Here is a 9,952-nt window from a genome sequence, read left to right on the forward strand (position 1 = left end):
ATAAAGTAAGTAGATTTCCATATTAACATGGAAGATATATCATACAATATTTCAGAAAAGAAGTGCAACAGGGTTTTGTTTTGCATTAAAATATGCATATTCTTCAGATTTTAGCCCCAGCATTTTCTGATACTAAGACGCTCCGAGAGTATGTGTGTATCTTAAATACCCCCTAAAACCTCGTGTGTTGATAGTTTGGTGCTAAACTGATGATAATATCTTGGAGTGGTGGGAACTCTAGAAGGTAGGGTTTAGTTGCTGGAAAGTGATTACTGACAACTGGCAGCATGGCTTTGAAAGCTATACTTTTTCCCTGGTCCCTGGCTTTTTCTTCTCTTTTCTCTCTCCCTACATCCTGGCTTCCCGGTTGGTCACGAATACCCTGCTCCTCCGTACTCTCCTGCTACTATGATGTTTTGCCTGGCCCCAATCCCAAAGCAGATCATGGATGTAATCCCAGCACTCAGGAGGCTGAGGCAGGAGGATCACTATGAGTTCGAGATCAACCTGTTCTACATAGTGAGTTCCAGGTCAGTTTCAACTACATAGTGAGACCCTGTCTCAAAAAAAAAAAAAAAAAAGTAGATCGTGGATAGAAAAGTTTAAAACCATGAATCAAAAATAAACTTTTCTTCTTGGAAACAGCCTATATGTCCATCAAAAGAAAAATGGAATAAAGAAAATGTGGTATTTATATACACTGGAGAACTAGTCTGCCATAAAGAAAGATAAATCTGAGATTTGTAGGAACATGGATACACCTTAGACCATAATGCTACACGAAGCAACTAAAAAACACAAGTTTAAGTATCACATGTTTTCCTTTATATGAAAGCTGACTATGTATGAAGTATGAAATAAAAGATTGATGATAGAAAAAAAGAGAGAAACAAAAATAGTTATTGCAATCCAACATGGACAGTGTACCTTGACTTAGTACAATTTTCTTACATGTTTAATATGTTTTTTTGCCTATTAGCCTGGTTTTCAATCTGTCTATATAATGATTAACTTTATAAGGTATAAAAACTTCACCTGATTTTGAAAAAATAAAAGGGGTATGGAGAGGAGGGTAAAAAGAGAATCAAAATCTGTCATGTACATGCACCAATTCTGAACAGTGAATGTAATCATTACCTACTACAAACATGTAGTAATAAACTAAGAAAGACTTAAAAAGGAAAATATCAAAAAGAAAACTTTGACGGCTGGGGATTTGGCTCAGTGGTGCCATGCCTGCTTCACAAGCTCAAGGTCCTGAGTTTAATACCTGGTATACCGAGAACAAAAAAAGTTTAAATTGATTTTCTCAAGAAATTTGTTACAGTGACAGAAACATGACTAACTCAGACTAGAACTTTAGAAGATAGTAAAATAGAGCTCAGGATTTAGCTCAGTGGTGCTGTGCCTGCCTCACAAGCACAAAATCCTGAGTTCTGTGGTACACACACACACACACACACAAAAGAAAATATTGATATAGTAGCGCTTTTAGTACTTTGTTCCATTTTCTTCTCCAACAGTTTACTAATTTGTAACCAGCATGAGCTAAGTCTACAGTCTATGAAGAAATTAACAATGAAAAGATAAAAATCTTAAAGTTTGCAGTAGTAGCATAGCAAAGATGAAAATAATGATGGCTTTGGCCATTAAAGAGAAATGGCCCAGATAGAAAGTAAATTTTCAATCTAGACCAAAGAAAAAGGATAACTCAAACTTGAAATATCTCAATTTAAGTAGTCAAGGTGATCTTCTCTAATTTTAATTAATATCAGGTATCATCAATTATCTATGAAAGAAAGTAACATATCTAGAGTTCCAATTTTTTAATAATAGCTGTCATTGAATCAAAAGTTTCCAAATAGCACGTCTAGTGAACAAAGCAAAAGCAGATAAGCAGATAATATTGCTATTGTTGAGTTAAAAAGGCTAAAAAATATAGCAAAGCCCATCAAGACAATTAGATTTTGAGAAATGTATAATAAATTCATGAAGATTTAAATAGCTAAGTTTGAAAAGCTGATAGAGTCAGAATGTGAACCACTGAGTGAGTAATAAAGCTGCCACATTACAGGAGCTCAAACGATTTATCTCCCATAATTCCAACAAAATTTACATCTTGGAAACCCAATAGAATGTCACAAAGCAGGGTCAAAAAATCAGTTTTTCAGGCAAAGTAACCATTTTAAAATACACTCAGAGCATTCTCTATACAGCAAATACTAAGCAAGACAAAAATCTATCTGAGGCTTATCCAACATGAGGGAAAGAGAATCACCTGACTCTGATTCCTGCAATATCTTTGGCCGCAAATGTATAAAAAAATAAATAAAAAAAAAACTTGAGAAATACTTAAAGCATGGCAGCCAATGGATCAAGCCTATTATAGTACTAAGCATTAATTGACTATAGAATGCTTCTGTGCTTTGCACACTGATCCTACTACACTAACAGTGGTTTGCGGTAATAATAATGGAAAACCTAGAGTCACAAAACACACCATCTATTGAAGAAAGAGCTTTAGATAACCCTAAGACAACAACTGTGAGAGAACAAGAACATTAAAAGTAATCGAAACCTCAGAGAAATATGATAAATCCGGCATTAAACATGGCTCCACGTCTAGCCATATTAACATAATCACAATAAGCTCTTATTTATCTCAATTTGTATTAGATGCTACAACATCTCAGTTCTCAGCAAGATTAAAAACTATACTAAAGACAAAATATTCTCTCAAGGGCCAAAGAAAGTATTAGAGGTATAGATAGATACAATACAGTGGTGAAATGATCAGATAGAGAATTTCAAATACTTATGAAAAGGTCTATTGGAACATACAAGAAGAAATATAAACAAAAAGGTGGGAACCCTAAGTGAAAATCAAAATGGAAGGCTATAAATCCAAAATATTTAAAAATATCTTTGATTGGCTAACAAGTAGCCTGAAGAAAGCCAAGAAATCAGAAAAGTTCAAGATATGTATCCCCAAATTCTAAAATCAAATGGATAATAACTAATGAAAAAATCAAAGTAGAAAAGGTTATCCAAGAAGTGCAAGATAATTTAATAATATGTAACACATATGCTACTTAAGAGAGATAATAGAGCAGAAGTAATATTTGAGGTAATAATGTTCAAGAATGTTCCAATCAAGACAAATATAAAAAAATCACAGAAAAATGTACACTATATATGTAAAAATGCTACTAATTATTTACAATCTACTCCAGGAAATTGAAACAGATTGAATAATTTTAAATTCATTCTATGAAATTACTTTTAATCAAATACTGAAAGCAGGACAATACATTATGAGAATGAAAAACTGCAGAAGGATGTTTCCTGTGAACATAAATTCAATACTTCCTAACAAAATATTAGCAAATTAAATGCAGCAGTAAATAATTAAAGAAATTTCTCATAAGATTTATTGTAGATATAAAATAGTGTTGAGCCAGGGATTTAGCTCAGTGGTTCTGCCACCTGCCTTGCAAGCACAGGACCTGAGTTCAACTCCTGGTACAAAAAAAAAAGTGTTGGAATATATCAAATAATACAAACCATCATAACAACAAGCAAAATAAACACATCATATATCAATTGATTCAGAAAAGCATTTGAAATCCCCAATAGTTTTTCATAATTAAAAAGCCTCAACAAATAATGAATATAATTTACTGTAATAAGAATTTAGCCAGAATTGTAATATTTCAATAGTAAGAAACTGAATCTATGTTGCAGAGATTGGAAACAAGCTACAACTTGTTTACCATGGTTGTTTAACATTGTCATAGAAGATCTAGCTCACATAATAAGACAAAAAGAAAGAAAGGATATAGTTCAGGAGGGAGAAATTTTAAACTGTTTTGATTGTACAGGACAAGACTATCTCTAAGTAAAACACTAGATAATATCAATAATTTTAAAATACTTCATCATCAATAACTTTCCTAGATCTTATTTTACAAAAGCTAATATACAATGATAAATTACTTGTCTATATACTAGCAATAAACAATTAGAATTATAAATTTTTAAATAAATATTTGTAATGTTATAAAAGCAAAAATTTTAAAAGTAACAAAATAAATGCAGCACTGATACATAGGAAATGATAAAAGCAATAAGTAAATCAAAGTGGTCCCAAATAAATGGAAAAATATCCTGTAATCATGACAGGAAGATTCAATATTACTATAATATTTTCAAAATTTTTTCTATAGCTTCAAGGCAAACCAAAAAAATTCCAATAATAATTTTGTAGATGCATTAGACTAATCATTAAATTTATAAAGATCAAGGGTAATAGTATAATACCAAGGAAAAGAAATAATGTTAAAAGACAGATATTACCTGACTGTGAGATTTACCATAAAGCCATAATAATCACAGCGACATGGTATTGGAACAAAATAGAGACCCAACACCAAGCTACATAACTAAAGTCAATTAGTCTTTAGAGAAGAAATAAAAGCAATTAGGAAAGAGTGTGTTTCAAACAAATAATATTAGAGAAATAAAACATGTGAAAGGAGGACAAGGAGGAGAATCAAGAGGAAGAGAAATGAAGAAGTGGAGGAGGAGAGGAGAGGACGGGAGAAATACGCCCTTCTTTACCCGTCACAAAGGTCGTGGATCAAAACCCTACCATAAAAGCCATATACAGTTAACTTAATCCAAGTTTCAAACAGAAGAGGGGACTTCCAAAAAGAATACTTTAATATCCAGAGAAAACTCTGTATTTTTACACTTAGTTTCATTCAAGAAAGGACAGACATAGAAGCTTGATTGAAAATAAAAAGGAAAAGAAGAAAAAACATGAGAAAATGAAAAAATGGAAATAAAGTGTTTATAAATAGGGAAGGGAGGAGGGGGTGAAGGGAGGGCAGGGATAAGGGGAAAAAAATGAGAACCAAGACCTATCATGTAAAGGTACAAGATCCCAGTGATGAATGTAACTGTACTGTATACCTAAAATGTACCAATAAACTCAATAAGAAAAAATTAAAAATTACATGCATTAAATTAGAAAAAAAAAGAAAGAAAAGAAAAAGGGTTATGACCTGGTGGAAATAACCCAGAGAGAACTTAGTAAAGACTTTTAAGACTACTCTTGCCCTTTTTTATGTTATTTGTTTTTTCTAGGTATGAGGCAGACAATTTGTCACATGAGGCTCTTAGTACTTACTTTCAGGAAAGGTAGGTTTGACAATATTTTTATGGTCAGCTCTTATAGTACAATCCAGGATAAAGCCAGAGAATGATCTGCACGGTGCTACAATTGAAAGTAGCATGTTCAGAGCTTTAGCAACATAAAGTAAAACACTTCTGGGAAAAAAATCAGAGAAAATAGATATGACCATAAATTTGTGGTGAGGTTTTAGGTACAGAACAGAAAACAAAACTCATGAAAAATATTAGTCAATTTTATTAAAGTAAATACTTGTACACCACATCCCTGATAAAGCTATTAAATTCATCAATATACAATTAATGGATCAAATTCAAAATTAAGGAAATCACTTATTTAAACATTGGATCCAAAATCTTAACTGATTCACCACAAAACTAACCAAATGGCAAAGAAACATGTAAAAAGATGATCAACATCATTCACATTACACAATTGGGGAAAAAATCAATTAGATACCACTATACATCAATGAAAATGACTTTAAAAAAAAAACCTTTAAAATGAGACTGTCCATGCCTGGCAAGCATGTAGAGCAACAGGGATTCATTTATTTTACAGTAATGGCACAACCATATTTGAAATTGCCAAGTTATTACTACAAAGTTAAAATTACTGTTACAGTGCAGACAAAATTTTGCACTAATAGATTTTCATCCAAATGATTTTTAAAATTTTACCCATGCAAAAAACTGTGTGTTCAGTCACTTTGTTCATAATCTTCCAAAACAAGAAGCAACAAGATATGATTAATGCTATGTTCAATGTTTACTTTTATACAAACCATGAATTCATACAATAAATTCTCTTTGGTGATAAGAAATAAGCCATAAAACAATGTCAAAACAAAATGAACCTTAATTGCATAGTACATTATCACAAAAGCACGTAGAAAAGGATATAAACTGTATATTCCAACTATATCACATTCTGGGAAAGGAAAAAATATGGAGCCATTAAAATAATCAGTGGTTGCAAATATTTAAAGGATTTAGGAGGGGGTTGAATCGTTGAAGTATGTGCAGGTTCTTCGTGTCGTAACACTGCTCTCTGACTTTTTAATGGTGTATTTAGGAAACCATACTTTTGTTAAAAGCAATACAGTATTTCAGAGCAAAAACGGAACTTTAATACATGAAAAGTAAAAAATATTATAGGAGGTTGGACTGTTACACTATGGAATTCAATGAGACAGAACCTTCTGAGTACAGATTTCTGAATTTGTAATACAATTAGATTTATGAACTTTACTGAAGAGGGATGAGGGAAAAAATGCCTCAAGGCAATTTGAAAATGAATAGAGATACAATAGCACAGACAAAACCAATCATACATAAGCACTACACTCTATTTTAAATTTGTTATTTTATGGAAGTATGTATTAGAATATCTGGTAATGACTCACATGTACACTGTCTTATACAAATATGAATAAATTGAACAGATGATGTAACTAGGTTTCTTGCTTTTGGAATTATAGGTTACAGATAAACTAAAGGAGAGACTAGAATGATTTAAATGATGGATTAGAGTTGCATACATTTGACTGAATTCATGGGGGCCGAATAGAGAAGCAAAGCATAAAGTCCTAAGATATTTATAGATATGTCTATCTACCATATGTCAATATACAGATGAATATTTCCTTATTCTGTCATTTTAGAATCCTAAAAGAAAATAAATTCTAATATCAGTAAACACACCTAGCACCCAGATCTTGATTTCCAAACACATTATTCAATAAATCAAATCAGTCAACCTTGGAGCCATAACTGAATCTATGATTGAGGCAGGAAATGAATGGGAAGACTCTGGATCATCCAGTAGTACCAGAAAGTAAGGAAATGCTGAAAAAATGCCCATGCCATAATGATGTGTCAAAAGTGCACAAAAGCCAAGAGAAAGAGCCTTCCAAAAACCTAAGGCAACCTTTGATATGCGAGAAAGAAAAATATTAGATTATAAAACAAACAACAAAATAAAAGTACATGTTTATATAGTTAAATTATTGAATTTGTTATGTATTTAGCAATAAGCAAATTTTCCAGGCAGAAATACTCTAAATAATTTTTAAATACTCTGATGTATGGGGTAGCGTATATCTCCCGCATTCAGCTTGTTTTCAAAGATTAAGTTATGGAAAATTGATAACAATTTTATTTTGGTAAATCGATACTTTAACTTAATTGTTCAAGGTTAACCTCAACATGATGGCATGTTGATAGTACATACCATTGATGTACTGTAGTGAAAATTACAGATGTTCCCTGTGGTCTACCTGCTAAACTCACATAACCCCAGTCTAATCATGGAAAACATATCAGACTAATTGCAACTGAGGGATGTTCTACAAATATTTGAGCAGAAATCCTCAAAGCTCTCAAGGTCACCAAAATAAGGAAGATTAGAGAAACTGTCAAAGCAAAAAGGAACCAATCAGAGAGCCTATATAGGGGACTGGAATTTTAAAAAGTTATAATTTAAAAAAATGAAATATAAGGTATTGAATCTAATGGGTAACAATGAATCAATATGTTTATCAATTTTAACAAATGTACCACACTAAGGTCAAGTGTTTATAGGAAATATTATATGTAACTTGTATAGAAGCTCATCCCAGTTGTTCTATAAATCTAAAAGTCTTGCAAAGTAAAATTTTCATTTGAAGAAAAACATGATTCCTTCTTTTATAGAAACCTAGAAGTAAAAAAGTGATTTAATTTTAATAACATAATGGGGTCAATCATGCTTTTTTCCCAAACGGTTTAACGTCTTAAACTATATCTTTTATTTCAAAATCACAAACAAAATAACTTGCCAGGCAGAGGAACGATCTGAGTAGAAGATAAAAGCTTGCTCATCACCAGCCCCTTCCTATACAAATGGGATTGGGTGGAGAGGACAGGAGTGGCCAACAGTAAGGCAAACTTCGCAATGAAGGCTGGTGTCGGTCAACCGACATCCCCCGCAGATGGACTTCATTATCTTTTCTTAGCACACGGCATCGCGACAGCGCGGAGGGCTTAGTTCCAGGGAGCTGCTGCCTTTCCCACCGGTCAGCTTTGTCTCCACGTGCTCCTCAATGCAGTTGAACCGAACAACACATTGGTCCGCAATAAACTTTAAATAACACCTGTGCAACAACTGCCCTTGCTCCTGGTGCTGCTGGGAAAGGAAAAAGAGAAAGCAAGAAAGCAACACAATCCAGCAGCACCCTCTGCTACCTAGACATGCTGATTCCCCCAGGCAGAGCTTCTGCGAGCCGCACTCATCCTACCATGTCAGAGAGGAAGAGGCAGTGGGAATGGTTAGGTCATCTGCCCTACAGAGAAAGGAGACCAAACAGTTCTGGACACAAGTGATCTGGCAGATTTTTAGGTGAAGTTAGAAGTGTCACTATGTGCACAGGGGGCCGGCAAAGGAGTTTTTGGAGGGAGATAATGAGTGGTGACAGAAAGGACAGTCTGACCATTCTGTGGGGAGCTCCCTGTGGGAAGGATAGGAGTTAGGGCCCCTCCAGAAAGGTGCTGGTTCTGAAGATGGAGGAAACAGAGAGGATCTTCCCCGTGGCGTTGACGGTGACTTCACTGTCTGAGCTGGACTCAGAGTCGCTGCTCCCAGAGTAGACACCCAGGCCTGGGAGAAGGCAGATGCAGACAGCGGCCGAGGGCCACTCAGGGAGGTACCTCGGACAGATAGGCAGGACGGGGCCTCTTGACTCTTGTCACCTGGGCCAGAGTCCGGTTTCAGTCTTTTCACACAATTGCCACCCTCGGAGTTGTGGTGCTTCACAGATCCTGGCAACCGCTGTGCCTGGGAGAACTTGTTCTTGGTTTCTGTTGGTTTCACGGGCAGTTTCTTCTTCATTTCCTTCTTGGTTTTCGGCAGATTCCAACCTTGTTTAGTTTATTCCTGTATTCCTGTAGTTCTTTCAGTTCTTCTTTTCTTCGTTACTTTTCTATCAGTTTCTGCTGACGAGAAACCTCGTCAAGGAAGTTGGTCTCATCTTCTAAGCCTCTTATTGTATTTTGTAATTTGAAATACTCTTCATACTCCTGCTGCTTCTTGGCTCTCTGTTCCTGTATCTTTCATAGAGAGAATGAGGGTTATAAGCCTCCTCGGGACATTCTTTGGGATCTTCAGGTTTTCAGACTTTCTCCCATTCTTCTTGTCCCCATTTGCACCGTTCATCTAATTCTGCCTCAGACACAAACCTGTTTTGCTGTCCCCTTTGTCCGTGATGAAAGAACGTCGCCAAAGTTCTGTCTGGCTTCTGGCAGCCTAACCCAATCAGCAGCTCTTTCTCCTCCCGAGCCCCTTGCAAATCCTGCTGCTGTTGTTGTTGATTTTTCCTTTTAGTTAATATACAGTGGGGTTGACTGCGTTGGATGTGAAGTTCTATGCATTCTAACAATTTATAAATTTGTGTAACTATTACCACAATCAGAATACGAAGTAATTTTGTTATCTCACAAAATCTCTCCTGTTACCCATCTGTGTAATATGGTGTCTCCTGAACCCTAAAACCTTGAGAATTACTGCTATATTCTGCACTACTGTTGCTGAATCATTTTAAGAAACCACAAAGGAGGGTCATATATTGTACAGCTATTTGATTCAATCTCCTTTCATATTCACTTTGAGTTTTACACAAGTTGTGTGAATTAGTCCTTTCATTAACAGTTGTGAAGGTCAGCAGCATGTGCTGGTCCCAGCTAAACTGTATGTGTTTCTCTCCTAAGTGTATTCAAGAAGTTG

The 9,952-nt window shown here is 34.7% G+C and overlaps 1 pseudogene; it reads right to left on the reverse strand.

Moving 5' to 3' along the window:
* Positions 1–8,699: 8,699 nt before the first annotated feature.
* On the reverse strand, positions 8,700–9,688 carry LOC104860004 (annotated as a pseudogene).
* Positions 9,689–9,952: the final 264 nt, after the last annotated feature.

Source organism: Fukomys damarensis, unplaced genomic scaffold (genome assembly GCF_012274545.1).
Source record: "Fukomys damarensis isolate Sample0158 unplaced genomic scaffold, DMR_v1.0_HiC HiC_scaffold_29, whole genome shotgun sequence".
NCBI classification, from domain to species: Eukaryota; Metazoa; Chordata; class Mammalia; order Rodentia; family Bathyergidae; genus Fukomys; species Fukomys damarensis.